This window comes from Talpa occidentalis, unplaced genomic scaffold, assembly GCF_014898055.3.
Source record: "Talpa occidentalis isolate TD23 unplaced genomic scaffold, MPIMG_talOcc4v2.1 talOcc4.11, whole genome shotgun sequence".
Taxonomy (NCBI): domain Eukaryota; kingdom Metazoa; phylum Chordata; class Mammalia; order Eulipotyphla; family Talpidae; genus Talpa; species Talpa occidentalis.
This window is the reverse complement of record NW_023601104.1, coordinates 8,159,036-8,179,588: the sequence shown is the minus strand read 5'-3', so window position 1 is coordinate 8,179,588 and position 20,553 is coordinate 8,159,036. Positions and strand designations below refer to the sequence as shown.

Below are 20,553 nucleotides of genomic sequence, written 5' to 3'. Positions count from 1 at the left end.
AAAGAATGAATATAAAAAGTCCTCGGTGGCGCAGCGGTTGAGCGCGGGGTTGCGAAGCTGCCCGCAGCCTCTGCAGTGCCGGTTCGATCCCCGGCTGCTCCCCGGCCACCGGAGGAGGGTCCCACATGGCGCACAGACCTCTCCTGCCGCCCGCTGCTCCCCTCAGCAGTGTACTTCGGTCCTTCTGCCTGTTCTGCATCCTGCTCTGACTCTGGTGAATTCTCTCACCCTCCCGCGCTGCGCTTCTGACTGTACCCAGTGTTTGTATGAATAAATAAATAAATCTAAAAAAAAAAAAAAAAAAAAAAAAAAAAAAGTCCTCTATGGTGTGACACTTCAATCCCATAACTTGAGTGAAGCAAGCGTTTCTTGTTTATCTTTTTAGGCAATGTTTAAAGCATATGCAGTGATATAGCAAATGGGTTAAACTAAATGGGGGTGAAATAATAAAATTAACTTTATTCTTCCTCTAATACAAGCCCTTCAAACTCACTCTGCAGAGCTCCCCATACAGCCCTTGGATGTTTGGGGGCAGCTCCTGTAACTTTTACAAACTGGTCTAGATGTTAAAATAGTCTTTTATATCTTAATGTATTTTATTTATTTATTTATTTTTTAAGATTCATTCATTTATGCATACAAGAGCTGGGGTACAGGCCAGAGATGGGGAGGGGGTGTGAGAGGATCCACCAGAGACAGAGTGGGGAGCAGAACAGGCAGACTGACTGAAATAAACTGCTGAGGGAAGCAGCGGGCGAGACAGGAGAGGTCTGCCTCGCTCGTGTGTTGCTCCCTGGCTGGCCCTGGATCGAACTCATGCTGCAGAGGCTGTGGATTGCTTCATAGTGCGGTGCTTAAGCCCTTGCACCACCAGGGAGGCCCTTAATGTATTCTAAAAGGTCGATTTTATCAAAATCAAAAGTTCCTTCCAACTTGTAGTTTAAAATTTCTTTCCTTCCATGGGCTTAGGCTTAACCCTGCTTCAGAACCTGTAGGAGAAAGAGAAGTGTGGGATGTGGCTCTCGTATATCCTCACCTTGCTTTCCCACTCCTCTGGATCCTACACAGAAGCCATCTGCTCCTGGCTCCTCTGGGACTGGACTTTGGAGGTAGGATGCAAAGTAGGCCTTGCTCGTAAGTGAAAGGACAGGGTGCTAAGAAAGCATCACCATCATCACCCAGTATCTCTGGGTGGTATACTTTGTGCTGCCTTTTTCTTACATGGGATGGTTCTGGAGGATTTTCAGACACTCCCTCTGTCCACGAAGGAATTTCTACTCTGTGTTTTCTCAAATGTTCTCTGCTCTGGGAGATGTTCTCTCGGCTGAGCTTCTCATGCTCCCTCAATTGTAGTCTTATGGTTCCCTTCCTCCCTCAGGGTGTTTCTGCCAAGGTTATTTGTTCCACAGGCAGAGCTCTGGGGCAAGATCTTTTCAAGGTGGCACTAACTTGGTTACCTTCCAGTAAGATTGCTTTGCCCATGGTAAAGTCTGGCACCATTGCCATAACAAAACCTGGAAGAAAGGCTACTCCTATTGCAGCCCCTTTTTTGTTGTTGTTCTGCCATTCCAGGTTCCCATAGGCAATGCCTGGCTATCTTTTTCCGGCAAGAGGCAACCACCACATTCTGTGGCCCTGAGTTCTAGAGAGCACAGATCAGGTCCACTCAGGAACTCTCACCACATGCTGTTGCAAGATCTACAAGGAAGGAGACTTTTGAATTTGTGCAGATTGCCAAGGAACAGAGATGGGAGTGAGATGCTTTTTCTCTCTCTGGTGAATCCCTTCTCCCCATTGTCTCAAAGGTTTTCCTTTTTCTTTCCCACTCTTGGCATTCTCTTCAGGGCCTCCCTGGTGAGGAAGAACTCCCCATGGAAGTATAGCACTATTACACTAGATCACCGCCACTAATCCCAGCTCTCCTTTTTTTCTTTGTTCTGGTCATTATCTAATATCTTCTTGGAGAACCAAGGTGGATGATGAGCTGAAAGTCACAGTATAGGATTTTGTTTACCTTCTAGTAAGTCTTGAATGGATAATATAATACATCTGTTTAGAATATTAGCAATGATGTCACTGACCCTTACTAATGTTGAATCCTCAGCTCAAATTCTCAAATTCTGATATAAAAAGTCCATTTAAGCAAAGCACACCCACAAAACACATATGTCTTGGGCCTCCCTGGTGGAACAAAGATTAAGACGCAACCTACGAAGCTATCTGCTACCTCTGCAGCACAAGTTCAATCCCCAGCCAGGGAGCTACCCACATGGTGCTGCAGACCTCTCCTTACTCACCCGCTGCTCCCCTCAGCAGTGTGTTTCAGTCAATCTGCCTGTTCTGCTCCCCACTCTGTCTCTGGTGAATCCTCTCACCTCCTCCCACACATACCTCTAGCCTGTACCCCAGCTCATATATGCATATATAAATAAATCTTAAAAAAAGACCCCACATATGTCTTAACCTCAAATGGAAGTCTAGCAAGCTTACTATATTGGAACTTGTTTTCTTTTTTTTTCTTTTTAAATGTCCTTGTTTATTTTTTCACAATACAGGATTTCTCCCCTCAGATGCAGTCACTAAAGTGTCCACAGTCCTCCACCACACCCCGCCATGCTCTCCTGACCCGCCTTGTTTTCTACTTTCTCCCTCTCTCACCCTCCTGAGTGTCTCAGATCTACAGTCTGCTTTCAAGAGTCAGTCTTACAGTTTGTCATTGTCTGATCTTTTGTTTGTTTCTCTAGATTCCACATATAAGTGATACCATCTGGTATTTATCTTTCTCCCCCTGGCTCACTTCATTTAGCATAATCCCCTTCCAGTTCCATACATTGCTGCAAACGGCATGAGGCATGAGTTTATCTTTTTTGATTGCTGAGTAGTATTCCATTGTGTATATGTACCACATCTTCTAGATCCACTCATCTGTTCTAGCCATGCAAATTATTTTCTTAAGAACATATTTTGGGTAATTCACAATACCAGTATGTATGGGCTCAGTGCATACAGATCTTCTAAAATATTGAATCTGCAGCTCTTTCCGATATTTGACAAACAATGCTGAAATGAATAGCCTTTGTATACTTTGGGGAGCATAGATGCAAAGTAAATTCTTAAAAGAACAATCACTTTGAGCTCACAGGCAAAATTTTAATGTACACTGCCAATTTGCCAACTTTCTAATCAGCTTTTACTTTAAACATCAGGATGTAGACTGCCCATTTTGCCACACTTCCCCTAATGATGGGATTTTGATTTCATTTTATGTCTGTCAATCAGCTAGATTAAAAAAAATGGTTTTTCTTCATTATTTAGTTTATATTTATTGCATTATGAGCATGCTGGGGTGTCTTTGGATACATTTACTGGTCTTTTGAATATTTTTTTCTGAGTTGCCTTTTTTCTTTCCTTGTTCATTTTTGTACTCAAGATTTTAATATTGATTTTTAAAGAGTATCTCCTATGGTAAGGACATTTGCCTCTTTCTGATATGCAAAATGAAATATTGCCTCCAGTTCATCTTTGATAATTGACTTTGTGTGTATCTTTTTTTACTTTAAAGAAGTTTTATAATTTTATGTAGTAAATCCATCATTTTTTCTTTTGTTGCATCTGGATTTCATGACCTCTTTAGTAAGGCTCCAAGATTTTAAAAACATTCACCCATTTTCTTTCAGTGTTTTTATGGCATCATTTTTTTTTTTATATTTAAATTATTGATCCTTGTGGAATATATTTTAGGATAAACTGTGAGATTTCTGTACCCAAGTAAAGTAACCTTTTACTGCCCAGACTTCTAAATCCTTTTTCTTCTTCACATCACTAAAATCTGTTATACTCAGAGTCTCTCTTAAAACACGTAACTTCTCACATCACTGAACACAAAGACAAATGAAAAAGGCAAAAAAATTGTTTGAAATGATGCCCACTGCCCACTATCCAGGAATCTTAGCCTGACTTCTCTGCCACTTTCGGGGCAGTTACAATTATTCTCAAATTCGTTGGTGAAAAAGACAAGAATATTTCCTCCTCCCCATTTTTACAGCATATGCCAGGAGAGGGGAAGTAACAGGCCCAAGGTCACAGAACAATTTAGATTTCGAAATGCAAGGTTCTGAGCCCACTGGAGTAATCATCCGACATCATGTACAAAGCACAGGTAGAAAGCATTCTTTTGATTGCATCACTTACTAAATTACATAATCCACAACAAAAACAGCTAGAGGGCAGTGGACAGGGTAAAGCTCAGCCCATTGAAATGTGCAGATGTTTCAGTGGATTGGGAGAAGGGCCTGCTCATAGAAATCATATATAATATTTGACAATGTGAGTCAGACTTGGGCATCATTCAAGATTAATCTTATCCCTTTCATGAAATCGCTGATTGTTTTGACTTGTTCCTCTCTGCCTGTTCCAAGTTGCCTGACACTGTGTTATGGAGACGGTCTTGCTGGTCTGACTCTGTTCTGAAATGCTGAATTATGGAGTCCATTAAGAAGTTCAGAAGATCTGTTTGGAGAGGCAGGAATCCAGTAAAGCTTCTAATTTTTCCATGATGACTGATGGATTTAGAGCACTCTTAAGGGGTGGCTGTATAATGCTAAGTGTTTTGTGTGTGCCAGCTTTGTCACCTTACATGAACTCTGTAACTACCTTTTATTCCAACCTCATATTCACAGACTGCTTCTGAGGCAAGGAGAGTTTTGACTTTGGAAGTTGGGCGAAGCTGGCAGAGAGAGAAGAGGAGAGGGGAGAAAGACATGGATGAAGACCTGCCTGTGTCTTAATCACCAGAAAGATTCGCTGCTTTTGTTTCATAGGTCATTGGATTTCATCCAGAAATGTTGTTTTGCAAAGGGTGTGTGGAGTAGTGCAGAGCCTCTGGTGAATAGGACACTCCTTCCCAGCAACAGGATATGGGAGATTTCACCCCCAGGAAGAGCCCCGTGTCCAAAATGGTGGGGAGAAGTCGGAAATGGTCTCTGTCTGACCAGCTGCTCTTTTCTCTAAACTCAAGTGGCCCTGGGGATTGCCCCCAGCACCTCATAATACTGGGAGGAGACTGTGTTTAATCCTAGGTGCCTGAAGTTCTTCAGTTAGTCTGTGGTTTATGCGGTCAGCGCTGACAGCACCAGCTCGGTTGGAGTTACAGGCAGTGATTGTGCTGGTCATAGAAATGGTTCATTCCTTGATGTGCTTTCAAGTGCTGTGTCCTATGAATCCTGTTGGCAAGAAAACCATCCTCCACCCTAGCACTTAGTTAATAAATATAGCTTGAAAGGCAGCCAAAAATGCTTATGTTTGCTGTGCTGTTAGATTCCTTCTTGAAAGGGAAAAGCTCTTCTGAATGTGATGCACAAAGATTCTATTAATTAGGAGAACTTATAATGTCTCCCTATAGAATAAAGAAAAAATAATAGCCTGCATTGCTATTCCACAGCTCCTTTGTTGGACAAAGTTTACTGCTCTTGCTTCTAGCAAAGAAATTGCTGTTCTGACCTCTCAGTTGTCTCTTATCCTCGCACTGTGCACACACAACTATTCATTAATGTCAACAAGACTTATGGGAGCAGAGCCGCTGGGGTGGAGGCCAGGGGACTAGATCCCAAAGTCAACATCTTCGCAATACATTCCAAGATGAAAATGATCAAAGTCCCATTACTCTTCGATGACTAACAGAAAACAAAGTAGTGCATTCAGGACACAGGTTAAAAATGAAGCAGATCTTAATTTTTTCCCCGGAAATGTGTTCATATACGCACCAGGCTCTAAAACAGTTCGAGTCCAACTTGTCGCTAGGTGTAGTCAGAGAGAGTCAACAAATCCCACTTTGAAACTTAGAAGTTCTGGAAAGAAATTTCAACTTCCCGAAAGCTGAGAAAAGAGCAGCCACCCAGGTGGAAACGTGGTACTAAAGATTCCAGAACACACAGGAGCAGATACAATCAGAAGAGGAGATGAGGGCTAGATGGAGGAGCCAGGGAGTAGCCTTCATGCTTTGGAGGGGATGGAGGGATTGCTTGGCTTCTTCCTGTCTTGAGGGGTCTATAGTCAGACTGATGAGTGCTGCTAAGAAGACCTACTCTCAACTCTAAGGAAAATGCCCTTAGAATCCCATCTCATTCTGAGGGATAAATCCCTCCTTTTATGCCTTGTTTGTTGCACTCTAGTCTGCGCACCCCTACGTATTTACATCACACTCTCCTCTGCTCTGAGCCTGATGAAGTTGACATCTTTGGACTAAATCAACTGGTTTCCCTTGCCTCTGGCTTCTGTTTGTGTTTGGCTCCTGGGGGATGGGGGAACTGACAAGACAGTAAACAGCTTATTCTCCACTGCCCTTCCTGTCAGGCCTTGGGTGATTTATGGCTGTTGGGCCCCTACAGTGCCAGTCTCATTGGCATCCAGCAACTATACTCTCCCTTGTAAGACTTAGGAGGTGGGAGGTGCACTTTTCTAACTAGCCCAGGGATGCTTTTCCATCCTTTGTTCACATTCTTTAACGATAGTTACTCTTGTCTTCATACTTTTGGAGTGGGATTTCTGCAAGAATAATGACATGTATGTGTATGCACGGCAGCAAGGCTGCTCAGACATGACAGCAAGCAGTCAGTCTGATCTGGATCCAATAGCCACATGACTCTGTTGTGGGACCCTGATGATTATTCTACCTTTGGCCATGTGATTCTGAGGCCCCCATTTGGAATTGTTACTGTGCTATGCTCCACCCTCCACCCCCCCCACCCCCATTTGGAATTGTTACTGTGCTCTGCTCCCACTGCCCTCTGGCAATGTGCGCTGCTAAGTGGCAACCTTGACTTAACCTGCTGACTCTTTCTTGCTTTGGATAATTTACATAAGTCTCCTGGAGGTAGTTAGCATGCTCAGTCTTTATCTATATATTTAAACTTCACAATAAATAATTATTTCGTAATCCTCATTTCACACATGAGAAAGCTCAGAAAAAGTTGCTGAAGGTCATGCAGTTGGGAAGCAGAGATTCAAACTGCTCTGTCTAAACCACTAATCTGTGGACTAGCTGATTCTCTGGCTAGGTTCTCAGAGCTCACCGTAATTGTCTGCCACGTTTCTATATATACTGATGCTTCCTTTGTGTTTTCTAAACCACGGGGCATTCTAGCTATTCAAATTACTCACTGGGCTTCTAGTCCTGACCTGTCTTCTGCTTCTCTCAGTCTGGAAGTTAATTTCTGTCTTAATCTGCTAGGACTGCCACAACGAAATACAACAGAGTGGGGGCTACACAACAGAAATTTAATTCTCACAGCTGTGGAGCCTGCAAAGTCCAGCATCAAGGTGCTGGTGAGAAATATTTCATTCTAAGACCTCTTCTCCTGGCTTGTAGATAGCTGCCATCTTACTACATGCTCACATGACCTTCTCATTGTATGCATATGGAGAGCGAGCAAGAGCTACTTCTGTTGTCTATTCTTCTCATATAGCTTCTGATTTTATAGGATTAGGGCTTCACCCTTAGTTCTCACTGAAACTTTATTATCTCCCTAAGGTCCTGCCTACAAAGACAGTTACACTAGGGTTGAGCTCAAACATGAATTTAGGGGGTGGTGGGAGGAGACACAACGCAGATCATAATAGTTTCTCTCCCTAGGAACCTGGACTTAGCACTAATTCCGGACCCATTTTGTTCAAAACAAAAGTCAGACCCACTATGGCAGGAAAAAAATTCTTTCCTTTATACCTGTAAGGTAATACATCTTTCCAAACTCTTACAAATATATGTAATTTTTTTTAATAGGCCAGGATTTAGAAATATCATTTAAGTCAAACTCGATTTAAACTGTACACATCTGAGGGCGTTGATAGAATACTTACAGTTACAGCATCCTTTCCCCACTTCAGGTGGGACATTATGCCATCCTAGTAAGATGTGGCCTTTGTGATGCTTAATGCTTCTATGTTGAATTTATACATTTCTGAAGTGGCCAACATCTACTTCTACCATATGAGAAGGGTGTGGGAAGAAGAGCTGACAATCGTGGATAAAAATTGATTGGAGATTCTTTTTTTTTTTTTTTTTATAGAGGCATGTTTTTTTTTATTTATTTGTTTGTTTGTTTGTTTTTTTTGTTTATACAAGCACTGGGTACAGTCAGAAGCGCGGGAGGGTGAGAGAATTCACCAGAGCCAGAGCGGGGAGCAGAACAGGCAGAAGGACCGAAGGACACTGCTGAGGGGGGCAGCGGGCGGCAGGAGAGGTCTGCGCGCCATGTGGGACCCTCCTCCGGTGACCGGGGAGCAGCCGGGGATTGAACCGGCGCCGTGGAGGTCGCGGGCAGCTTCGCAACCCAGCGCTCAACCGCTGCGCCACCAGGGAGGCCCGATTGGAGATTCTTAATTAAGGAAAAGTAAGAAAAGAAAGCTGAGGTGGTGGAGAGATGAGGTTGTTGGGGGGTGGGTGGGGAAGGAAGTCCTGAACAAATTCCACAAATAGGTTTTATGGACCTCACCCACACACTGACCAAAGGCACCCAAGACACCAAGGCCTACAAATCCCATAATGTCATCATCACCGAAGGGAGGGTTGCTGGAAATTGAGGGTGGAGTTAAGCAGCCAGGTTTGGTATATAATCAGACATGTGGCTTTGGGGGTGCTTGGTTTTTTGCCAGCTCTCAGTGTGCTATTGGGGCTCCAGCTCAGCAGAACTGGTAGGGCACATTTCATCAATTTATCTCTCTGTTTCTCCCTGAATCTTTCCTTTCTTCATTTCCCCCTTTTTGTAATTAAATGCTTTATTAACCTTTTTGTATGTGCCTGCAGTTGGGTCTTATTTTAAGTCCCTTTTAAGCTTACAGGTGAGGCCCCACAGTCAGGCCAACCCATTTCACATTGGGGTTGCCCTGCAACAGGGTGAGGAAACATTTTGTACTGTGATAAGTATCTATTTTGAGACAATTCATAAGATGAAAAAAGTGTGTCCCTCCCTTTTCCTACCTCTACTAACTTTTCATTCCCTTAAATCGGATGAGCTTTTAAATTTTCTGCTTAATTCTCTGTCTAGAGAAGAGATTTGTTCTCTACAGTGGACTAGGTTGAGGTTAGTTAGCTCCTGAGGTATAGTTGGCATTTGTTGATGAAGAGTTTTCAAACTTCAGGTTGTCTCAATTTTTAAATAACTGGCTAGTCTAGACATACCATAGTTCTGCAGAAGAGCAGTTTATCATTTTGCTTGAAAAAAAAATCATTATTTTTGAAACATAGAACAAAAAGTTAGAGAACAATACTTAGAATGATTTTCCATATATACATATATATATATATTTTCAAAGATGGCCTGTGTAGCTACAGAGTGTATCAACGTAGATGAGTATTCATTTGAGTTTTGTTGAGTATAGTGTACACACTAGAAAGGAAACTATTAGATCTAGTGGAGCTGCCTATCTGAGAGCACACTATAGAACAGACAATCCAAACTATCTGTCTCCATAAAGTCCTGGGTGTGTTTTGCCCTGAAAAGGTAATAGAAAGAAAGACATTTATTGGGTCTTCTGGACAGTTATGGGTCATTCTGGGGCAACTACATCTTGGGAGTTGTGAGGCAAAAATTCTTTTTGAGGCACACTGATAAAATATTCAACACACTAGTGTGTCCTAATATTACTGGTGTGGAAAATCCTGGTCTGTTATTACTCAGATCTTTTCAGGAAGCAGGGACCACACAGTCTCTTCCAGAAACATTGTTGAGTTTGCAGTTCTCTCAATATCACATAGTTCTCTGTAATTAATGCCAATCACTTATGCTAAGTCTAACCCCATTGTTTTTTGTTCTAGCTACAGTGAAGCTAAAAATCAGCTAGCCTGGGTCTCACCTGGTGGCTCAGGTGGTTGAGCGCCACGCTGTGAAGCTGTCCACAGCCTTGCAGCACCAAGTTCGATCCCGACCGGCCGGCGAGGGTCCCACATGTCGTGGCAGACCTCTCCTGTCTTGCCCAATGCTCCCCTCAGCAGTGTATTTCGTCGGTCTGCCTGTTCCCCGCTCTGTCTCTGGTGAATCCTCTCACCCTCCCATTCATCTGGCTTTTACCCTTGTTCATGTACAAATAAATAAATAAAATCTTAAAAAAAAAATCAGCTAGCTTGCATAATGATTTTTGTCATTGAAAACTTCCTCTTCCCATTATTAAATATGCTGTCCCTCTCTAAGTTACAAAAAGACAAAAAAATGAAATACTACATGTGGCATTAAATGAATGTCTTCAGGAAGTTCCTTGTAGCCTCTGAATCTGATGTTTATCTTTCTTGCCTTCTCGAAGATGGAGATATATGGACACAAAACTGGGGCATGTCACAAAGGAGGGGCTTGAGAAATCAGAAAGTTAAATGTTAATAGCACGAGGAAATTATCACATTTTGTAGTGGTGTGATTCAATTATAACATATGACTCATTTCTTCATACAAGTACAAAAGTATCACAGGGAAGTTACTTCTGTGAGAAGCTTTTTTTCTTTTCTTTTTTCATTAGAGAGAGAGAGAGAGTGTGTGTATGTGGGGGAAGAGTTTCTGTTCTTAGAGGTCGACCTTTATAACTTCCTCATTGAAATTGTGATGTTCCAAAGTTAATGTTTCCCTCAGGAAATTTCTTGACAAGCTAAACAGTTCTAGCCTTTTTTTGTTCTAAGGTGGGAAACGCTCAGGGGAAGTCCCTCAGTCACACCTCTTCCCAGATTGTCTCACCACTCTACTCTGGAATGTGGGACCTATGGGTCCTGTGACAAGTAGGGCTCCTGGGGAGCGCAAGCCTGGTGGGCCCCTTCTAGAACTTTGCTTTGCCTTTTCAGAAGCCATTGAGCTGGTGTTCCAGCACAGAGATGCCATGAAATGTCTTTGGGAGTAAATCCCCCAAGGATGTTGGGATTCGGCACCATGTGCTCCAAAAACCAGAAGGGTCAAAACCTCATTCATTCACCTGTACTGATAGATAATTGGCATGGTTCATTTTCTGTGTCAACTTGGCTGGAAAAATAGTACCCAGATATTTGCTCAAGTATTATTCTAGATCTTCCCATGAAGGTGTGTTTTTAGATGAGATCAACATTTACTTTGATAGATGCTGAGCAGAGTAGGTCACCCCCTAAAATATGGGACACTTAATAGAAAAAAAGATTGACCTACCCCCAAAGAGAGTGGAATTCTGATAGCAGGCTGCCTTTGGACTCAAGTAGGAAAGATTTCCTGGGTCTCTTGCCTACAAAGGCTTCAGAGCAGATTTTAAATTTGCCCAGCTTCCAAAATTGTATAAGCCAATTCCTTAGAATCTCTTTCTGTCTCTCTGTCTCTCTCCATACAACACACACACACACACACACACACACACTATTTTTCTGTCTTTCTGAAGAATTCTGACTAATACAGTACTGATCACACTTCACTGTTGACTCTTCAAACTTAATTAGACACTTACTTGTGAAAGATAGCTATTCTTATTATTCCTAATAATTTGATAGTGCTGTTCTTTTCAGGTTATTGTTCCACAAAGTCTAATGTGAACTATGGAGTCAAAGGTGAAACCTCAGCCATCACGATTTATTTCCTTCATCTTGTCTTTCTGAAATTACTATGTTATTACTAGGCTTAAAATTCTTTACATCTTTTAAGAAAAGGATCAACATAGTTTAGGTGGCCTATAAACAGTGTGGCCATATAATTATCCATATGTAGACACTTTGAGAGTTAAAGGGAGTGCTGTTAACAAGATCATTGAATTTCCGGGACTGCCAGTTCTGATTCCTGCCTTCCCTCCTGCAGCTCCAGTCCGCCCCACTCACCTTACTCCAATGCCCAGCTTCTTCCTGCCACAGTGGCCTTTGCACATGCTGATCTCTGACTGGAGGATAACTTCTCCCCCAAGTGTCCCCAGTCTGCCTGGCTAATGCTTCCTCATGCTTCAGATTTAGCTCAAACATCACTCACTTAAGGAAGCCTCCTTGGTTCCCTGGAAAGGTTGGGATGCTCTCAAAGCATCGTGTTACTTTCCTCTGTGGCACTTAGCATTTTATAATTCTACCTTTTTATTTTTACTTGGATCATGATCAGATTCGACTTGACCTCCCTGACTTCACCAAGCTACGCCCTGGCAGAGATTATATCTGAGCTTCCAGTGCTTCTGAGCTTAGCAAATAGTAAATGTTCCCCTCTCCCATCAAATATTTATTGAATAAATAAATGAATGAATCCTAAACACCCCTTAAGCTCCTTAAAATAAGTGTTTGTTCATTGATTAGTAGTTGAGGAGACCAAGGTTTATTAACATGCCCTTGGTCACACAGTGACAAACCTGATATGTAATCTTAGAGCTGTTAGCTCAGAGTGCTGCCCTATTCTAAAATCAATCTGCCTTTTTTTTCAGCCCCTAGAGACAGAAGGCAAAATGACTTAAATAAAGCACTGTGATCTGTGAACTTTCTTCATTGCTTCATTGCTGAAAATATGCCCCAATCCTTGATACTACTAAGGGAAATAAGAAATCTATCCATGTACTGTATTTTAGACTGGAGCCGAACTGGAATTGTCTGCAAATCGTGGTAACTCTCACTTGGAGAATAATCTACCATCAGAGTGGAGCCTATCAATTAAAGGTGAGATAAACATATGAAGTGTTTTCTTTAGTCCCAGATTTTAGAGGGTAAAAAAAATCACATGAAGGGAAGAATCAGGTCAAAGGTATAACACCTTCACATTTCATAAAAATGCAGATTAAATTCCGTGTCTTTTTTCTACAACTCAAAGGTGTTTTTGATAAAATTATAAAGAATCAAAGCAATTGCTTTTTAGTCTATTCCTAAATAGCAATGCTAAAACCCAGTCCTGATTGTAAGGTAGATAATCCCACTTCATTTTTGAAACACAATGGCTTAAGAATTGTGCAACCTTCCTTAGGTAACATGAAATGAGCAGACAGCTCAGACAGGGAAACTGGCAAAAATCTAATCAAAATGGCCTTACAATACTGTCTCCTGAATTTCAGACCCACAGGGCAGTTTCACAGCCAAGTCTGCAAGACATGAAAAAACAGGGTTAGATTGGAAGTGCTGACACAAGCCCAGCAGAGAGAATGGCCTCACTATGTTGCTGCAACAATCTGAGGGGGGAAAAAAATGAATCATTTTTTTGTGTGTGCACATTAATCTTCAAGTTGCTTCTACGTGACTTGAGAAACCAACTGAACTCAACACAACTTGGCCATGCAAATCGTGTGTGCATTCCTACTGAATAGGGTCCTTGATCACATTCCTACCAATTATGCTGTTCTCAAAAAGATCTGAACTAAGTCCGAACATGTTAAGAATGTTCAGTGGGGAAAAAAACAACAACGGTGGAAAATTTTACTTCTCTGTTATAAAAACAAGAGCAGTAAAGGCTTATAGGAACGGCCAGTTAAGACATTTTCAGGCAACTGCTACTACTGAGGTGAAGTATACTAATATATTAGTTATTATTAGGTGAGCAGCTTGTGGTTAGCTTTGGGCAAAGAACTTAAGTTACTTTGGGAAGAATCATTTTTGTAGCACCTATGCTTCCACGGGACTTGTCCTCTCTTTATTTAATTTTTTTAAAGTTTTTTTTTTTTTTTTTTTTTTTAAAGATTTATTTATTTATTTATACAAGCCCTGGGTACAGTCAGAAGCATGGGAGGTTGAGGAATTCACCAGAGCCAGAATGGAGAGCAGAACAGGCAGACTGATGAAGTACACTGCTGAGGGGAGCAGCGGGTGTGGCAGGAGAGGTCTGCGCACCATGTGGGACCCTTGCCTGTGGCCGGGGATCGAACCTGCGCTGCAGAGGCTGCGGGCAGCTTCGCAACCCAGCGCTCAACCGCTGTGCCACCGGGGAGGCGCTGTCCTCTCTTTATTTATCTTCTCGTTTTCTATTTATTTACTCTTACCCAGGACCAAGTAATAGGCATTTGTGTTTTTGCTTTACTTCCCATATCTACACTCCCACCCCCAACCGCTTAGAAGAGTTGCAGGAAGACAGGAAATATGGCTTATTACTATTTTAATCCCAGAAGCACTTAGTAAACTGCAGTGAATATTGCAAATGCAAAATGCACATTAACAGACTACAGTGCTATTTATTAATTAGTGATTGATATTATACGAGAACTGGGCAGAGAGGATACTTTTGGGAAAATAAAAAAATGACAGCTCTTGAAATTTATAGAGTCATCTGGGCCTGAGACTCTGTGTTTTATTATTAGCCTCTTGAACACTAGTGCTCTTAGCCTGGTTCAGGTCCCCGTCAAACCAAATTGGCAGCATTGTTTTCCCTTTAAAGGAGCACTTGAGAGCCCAGTTACACTTGTGATCATTATCACACAAGGCCCTGCAGTTCGGCAAACTTCGATTTGGAGCCCATTTGTCCCAGTCACAGGCTATGTGATCTTGGGCAAATTTTTTCTCTCTCGAAGGGAAGTGGTCTAGACAAATTCTGAGTCCCCATGGCCAGAGGGTGCTTGGCGTGCTAGTAGCAGCCCTTTGTGGAGGGAGTGGTTTCATTTATTTATTTAATTTTTGGGGGTTTGTTTTTAGAAATAGGCATTTTTATTTATTTAATTTTTAAAAAGACATCTTTTTTATTTAAATATTTTATTTCATATAATTCTTACATCTTTTTTCATCTTTGCACAATGTATGCATTTTCATTTTGGTTATATTCCCCATACAATTGCCCCCCCCCTTATTTTGACTCTAGTCCTTCCTTTCCCCACCCCTTCTTCCCCCCCCCCATAGTGTGTCTGGTTTATAGTTGCTTGTTGATTTTGATTTTTACTTTGCATTGATTAGTCTTTTTCCTGGTCTCTTATTTAGGTTTTCTAAATTCCTGTTATGAATGAGACCATCCGGTATTTTTCTTTTTCTTTCTGACTTATTTTGCTGAGCATTATCTCTTCCAGCTCCATCCATGTTGCTGCAAATGGCATGTGTTTATCTTTTTTGATTGCTGAGTAATATTCCATTGTGTATATGTAGGGAGTGGTTTCATTTAAAGGGACTAGGACAGACCCTACTAAAAGTCATATTCCATTTCTTGGATACTGCAGAAAATCTCAAGAACAGTGTTTGGGTCACGATTTTATCTGATTGTCCTAATTTTATTTTGGGAAAGCAGAACAGTGACTAGTAATCAACTGTCTGGATCTGGAAATTGTTTCATATACCTTGAAGGTTTATGGTAATTCTGCTTATGCACCAGGAGTCTTGAGCGCTGGGTTGCGAAAACTACTACTGAAGTTGCTACTGGAAATTCCAGTATTATCTCCAAACGCTTGAACTTAAAAGAACTGTGGAAACCCCCAGATGTTGTTTCCTCCACGTCGATACATAAGAGGAAATTAACACACTATAGATCCCTCTAGGTTTTTCAGGATTGGGGAAACGGAATTAAATGACATTTCTGAGAAGTCCATGTGACTCACTCTAAAAATCAAGATTTCACCTTAGATATCTCACATTCTAAATGACCTGATGCCATTTGGCATTCTCTCTGTTTTACACAGCAGACAGGGTATCACACAGATACGGTGGCTGCTCCCAAGAAGTTATTGTCCTCATTTTACAGGCAGTTAAAAATGAGCGAAGCTGCTTGCCAAAGGGTAATAGCATATAGTGGAAGCAGAAGTCTCGGGGGCTTATGTCCAATTGGTTTGATGTCCCTGAAAAGTCTTCAGGATTGGGAAGTGAGGAGCTGGCACTTGGCAGTCTGCTAATTTTTACTCTTATTGAAATGTGTTCTATCATCTGACTCTGTGAAAGTAAGATTATTTTTAAAAATTAATGGGAATTTTTGGTACAAAGGATGCAGCATTTTAACAACACTGCATGATTCAGTGAATCATTTCAGAGATTACTTACATAACAGGTATTTCCCTCGGGCCACACCAGTTATGGGATAGAGCTGGGATGTCCTACTGTAGAAAATTGATTTTTCTGCTCCCCTTGCTCATGACCTGTGGGAACTTCCAATTCAATTCAATCCTTTCCTCTGCTCCGAAGCGAGGTAATCCCCGAGGGATGAGCATCTTAGGACCTGCAGTCTTTCTTTTTATTTTTATTTATTTATGCATACAAGAACTGGGGTGTAAGCCAGAGGTGGGGGGGGTGAGAAGGTTCTCCAGAGACAGAATGGGGAGCAGAACAGGTGGGCAAGACAAGAGAGGTCCGCTGTGCCATGTGGATTAGCTGCCTGGGGGGTTGAACTCATGCTGCAGTGGCTGGTGATAGCGCTGAGACTTAACTCCTGAACCACCAGGGAGGCCCCAAAACTGCAGTCTTTCCAACACACTTCATCTCAGTGTCTGCCAACACCAGGGTTGCCTGATCCAAACTCCGGCCTCAGAATCTGTGTGCTGGTCTGCTCTGCCCAGTCTCGGATGCCCCACATGCCAGTGCAGAATGTCTTACCTCATTTCCTGTAAGAGTCACTAATATGTTCTCCATTTCTATAATTTTCCACTTGATGAATATTATAGACATAGAATGTGCAAGAATCTTTCTCTGGAGAGTCCTTTCTTCTTGCAGCCCATGTCAGCGAGTTCTGTCGAGTGTTCCTGAGGAGTGAGGTACCTAACAAAGGACTGTCCTGGTCTGGCCTCCTTTCAGGACAATCTCAGTCTCCCTTCCTCTAGCTATTTCTTCCCATCTCTATAGTAGGTTCCTTCCAACAATAGAACCAGCAAATTTTGGGGAGGATGAGGACAGTTAGCTTTCATCATACTTGCTTGAGAGGGGGAGGAAACCAGGGTATTAGTACACGAAGCAAGGAAATCATTCAAATATAAACATAACCTTAATGCTGGCCCCCTAAGGGACTTTCAATTTATTATTTTTCAATTAATGAGCTATATTTAAGAAAGATTGCGAGTATACAGAAAATTGAGCAGATAGGACAGAGTTTTTATGAACACCCTCTCCCCACTCTGAGGTTGGAAGTGTTCAGTTTTGGAACTCATGAATTTCTGGAGGAACAAGTGCAATCTTGCAAGAAAGCACTACATTTCTAACCCAGCGAACCACTGAAAGACATGCAGGAAAATGAACAACACCAACATTCTCAGTAGATCAGTTATCACCTGGCCCGTAAGATATTTATACAGATAAAATTATTAAAGGTACTTAATTGCAGAGTATTTTCATTCATTCAGATAAGAGAGACAAATAGCAAAGAACATTCATTTTATGGCTTAACATATTTTTTCCCATTTAAGAGAGGTTTCGCATGTTGAGTAGAATTCTAATAACTAGAATTTTCTAATTGCCTATCACCTTTTTTAGTTGCTTCTGTTTTTGGGTTCCCATTCTGTTCCAGACGATTTGTCCAGGACCACAAATTGATTCTTAAAAGCTACCTGTGGTTGAAGTATGTGGAGCAGAGCGGGGGCTCTGTTAACTGTGTGGCTTCGTCTTTCTGCAGCTAAATCCCTAATGCCTTGAAAGGGCCAGGGAGTTCGAAGTTTTCTCTAATGATCTCGTAATGGCTGGAAAAGCTTGTTGAAGAGGTTGTAAATATTTGTTGATTGATTGTCAACAGAGAAAGAGGCTTTTACTCCTCCACAGTGGATAAAAGCAGGATAAGAGAGGAAGCTTTTACACATCCATTTGAGTTCAGCTTTTTTATGTTTCATGCTTTGAGGTCCCAGACATTCATTTCAAGAATAGCCCTTTTCTTTCACCTTCAAAAAAAAAAAAAAAAAAAAAAAAAAGAAAGAAAGAAAGAAAAATGAGCTAAAGGTTTTCTAAGTTTCACTTTATACAGAGGGAAATGTACAAATAGTTACCAAGTTGGACAAGGTTAAGCACAGCTCTTCATGAACAGGAACGAACTTTATTTTAATCCACCAAGGGGAGATAGAGTAGGTGGAGTAGGCAGCTGCTGATGTCGTGAGATGTGAGCAGTACCAAAAGACTTGCCTGCACAAAAATATCTCTCCCTTGGGTCTCTCCTAGATACCGAAAGGCAGTCAGCTATTGGATCTGCTCTCCTGGATAAAGACCTTGTCTCCATTAGGTACCATTAAAACATACCTTTATTCCTGGTAAAAGATATATGTATTAATGCATTGGGAAAGATTCAAGTGTTTGTGTGTGTGTTTAGTTCTATGTAAGTTTATCACATCTATAGATTGGTGTAGCTACCACTGTAGTCGAGATACAGAAGATACAAGATGTGAGATCCATCAAGAGTCCCCCTTTACGTATAGTTACCTCCCTCCTTTGCTAATTCCCCGCCCCATCCTATGGCAACCACTGATCTATTCTCCAGTTCTATAACTTTTCACTACAATAATATTATAGACATAGAACCAACAGTATATAACCTTTTGAGACTGACATTTTTTCCCCTACCATATTTCCCTTGAAATCCCTTCTAGTTGTACGTATTGACAGTTTGTGGAGTGGGACAAGCCTGGGACTGTGGACTCCAGTGGGAGCCTCACCAGGTCCACTGGATGCCCCAGAGCCATGGGTTTCCTTTGCAGGAGTCAGAGATGGGCCATCTCTAGTTTGCCTTCCACGCTCAGTCATTGGTTGGCAGTAGCCTGGGGAGAGTGTGGTCTTGTAAAGGCGGCAGCCAATTCAGAATTGTGGCAGCTGGAGGCTGTCAGCCAACTGCATTCCTTGCAGCAGGTTCTTTCCTGACAGGAGACCTCTTGGGCACTGGGCTGTAACTGCCACGACTCCTTTCTTTGTCTTTGGTAGCACGGACATGCTTGAATGATAGTTTTTCTTCGACTTGATCATTAATAGAACATTCTTCATTTTGGGTTTGTGTGATGTTTAAGCCAGTGGTTTTCAAACATTTTTTTTTCACACTCTTTTACTGATAATTACCTATTAGTATCGCTTTGAACTGGCCCTTTACAGAACATGCTTTGGGAAATTGCACTTGTTGATGTTGCTGTGGGAACTTTCATCTAGTGATCTTCCTCTGCCATCAAAATTGTAACTTTCTAGTGTCTTGAGAGGCCATGCTCTTTCCCCACAGCATTTCTCTGCCATCATACCTTTCAGACAAGCTGTTATTGATTGACTTGTTCAGTTACCCTAAGCTCATGTAGAAGATGTTCAACAAACTTCAAAAGGACATTCCATCATCATTCTAATGATATTGTCTAAATTTTATTTACATGGAGCCAAAATCTTTTTTTTTTTTTTTTTTTGGAACCAAAATCTTATGGGCAAATAGCTTGGAAATTTCACAAGAAACAAGAGGGGAGAATATAATAAAGGAGGAGGAAATAGAACATATACTTTTACATTCTGGTACCAAAGTCTTTTTTTTTTTTTTGTGGGACCCTCGCCGGTGGCCGGGGATCGAACTGGCGCTGCAGAGGCTGCGGGCAGCCTTGCAACCCAGCGCTCAACCGCTGCACCACCAGGGGAGACCCCAAAGTCTTTTTTTTAAAAAAGATTTATTTATTTATGCATACAAGAACTGGGGTGCAGGCCAGAGATGTGGGGAGTGAGAGGAATCACCAGAGATAGAGCAGGGAGCAGAACAGGCAGACTGACTGAAATACACTGCTGAGGGGAGCAGCGGGCTAGTCAGGAGAGGTCTGCTGCACCTTGTGGGTCATCTCCCTGGCTGGGGATCAAACTGGTGCTGCAGTGGCTGTGGACAGCTTCATAAGCTGCGTCTTAACCCTTGCACCACCAGGGAGGCCCCTGGTACAAAAGTCTTGATGGGAATTCTTACTGAGTCTGTATAGTAGGTCACTTAATGATAAAAAGTATAGTTCCATGAAGAGGCAATGTGGAGACAGAAGTTCAGTAACGGTACTGGTGGTGAGATTGAGCACTGAGAGTTTATGTGCCTCATTGAGAGTTAGAAAGTTGGAATGAGGGATGATTGTCCTGGGCAAGATAAAACTTCACTCCTACAAATCAAGTTGCTTTAAATATTTATGTAGAGGAGAGGCTCAGTACTGCAAGGCAAAAGTATAGAAGGAAGACCACTGGAAGAAAGCTCTGCCTATTCTTTTTCATTCCAAACAATTTTGTGTTGTCCCCAAACCTGTATTCATCATTTCTGCAAATCAGAAACCCTCACATTTACTTGGCCCACCCCACTTCAGAATTTGGTATCTTAAGCATGCCCCTCGAGTGGTCTCACACCACATCCCAATACTTGCTTTATCACAGTACTCATTAAAGTCATAGATTTCACTCTTCCTGAGAAAATTTTTGATAATTACAATGTTTTCCAACTCATTACATTATCACCAAAAATGGATTTTTCCCTAATATGTTTGCTCCCCAAAGTAAACTGATTGTCAGTCCTTAATTTAACTCTGATTGAACTTGGGGTATGAGGAAACTTTTTTTTGTATTTGTTTGTGGAATTTTGAGAAGGATTGCATTAAATTAATTTTTTCTTTGGGTAAGATGGTTAGTTTGAGAATCTTGATTCTTCCAATTCATAAGCACAAAATATCTTTATATTTCTTTGGATTGTCTTCTATTTCTTTTAACAGTGTCTAATTGTTTTCATTCTATAGGTCTTTTACTTCTTTTGT

At 41.7% G+C, this 20,553-nt stretch overlaps 1 pseudogene; it reads right to left on the bottom strand.

The window, feature by feature from the left end:
* LOC119239537 (40S ribosomal protein S25-like) overlaps nucleotides 1-20,553 on the bottom strand; it is a 73,863-nt pseudogene that overhangs the window by 1,730 nt on the left and 51,580 nt on the right.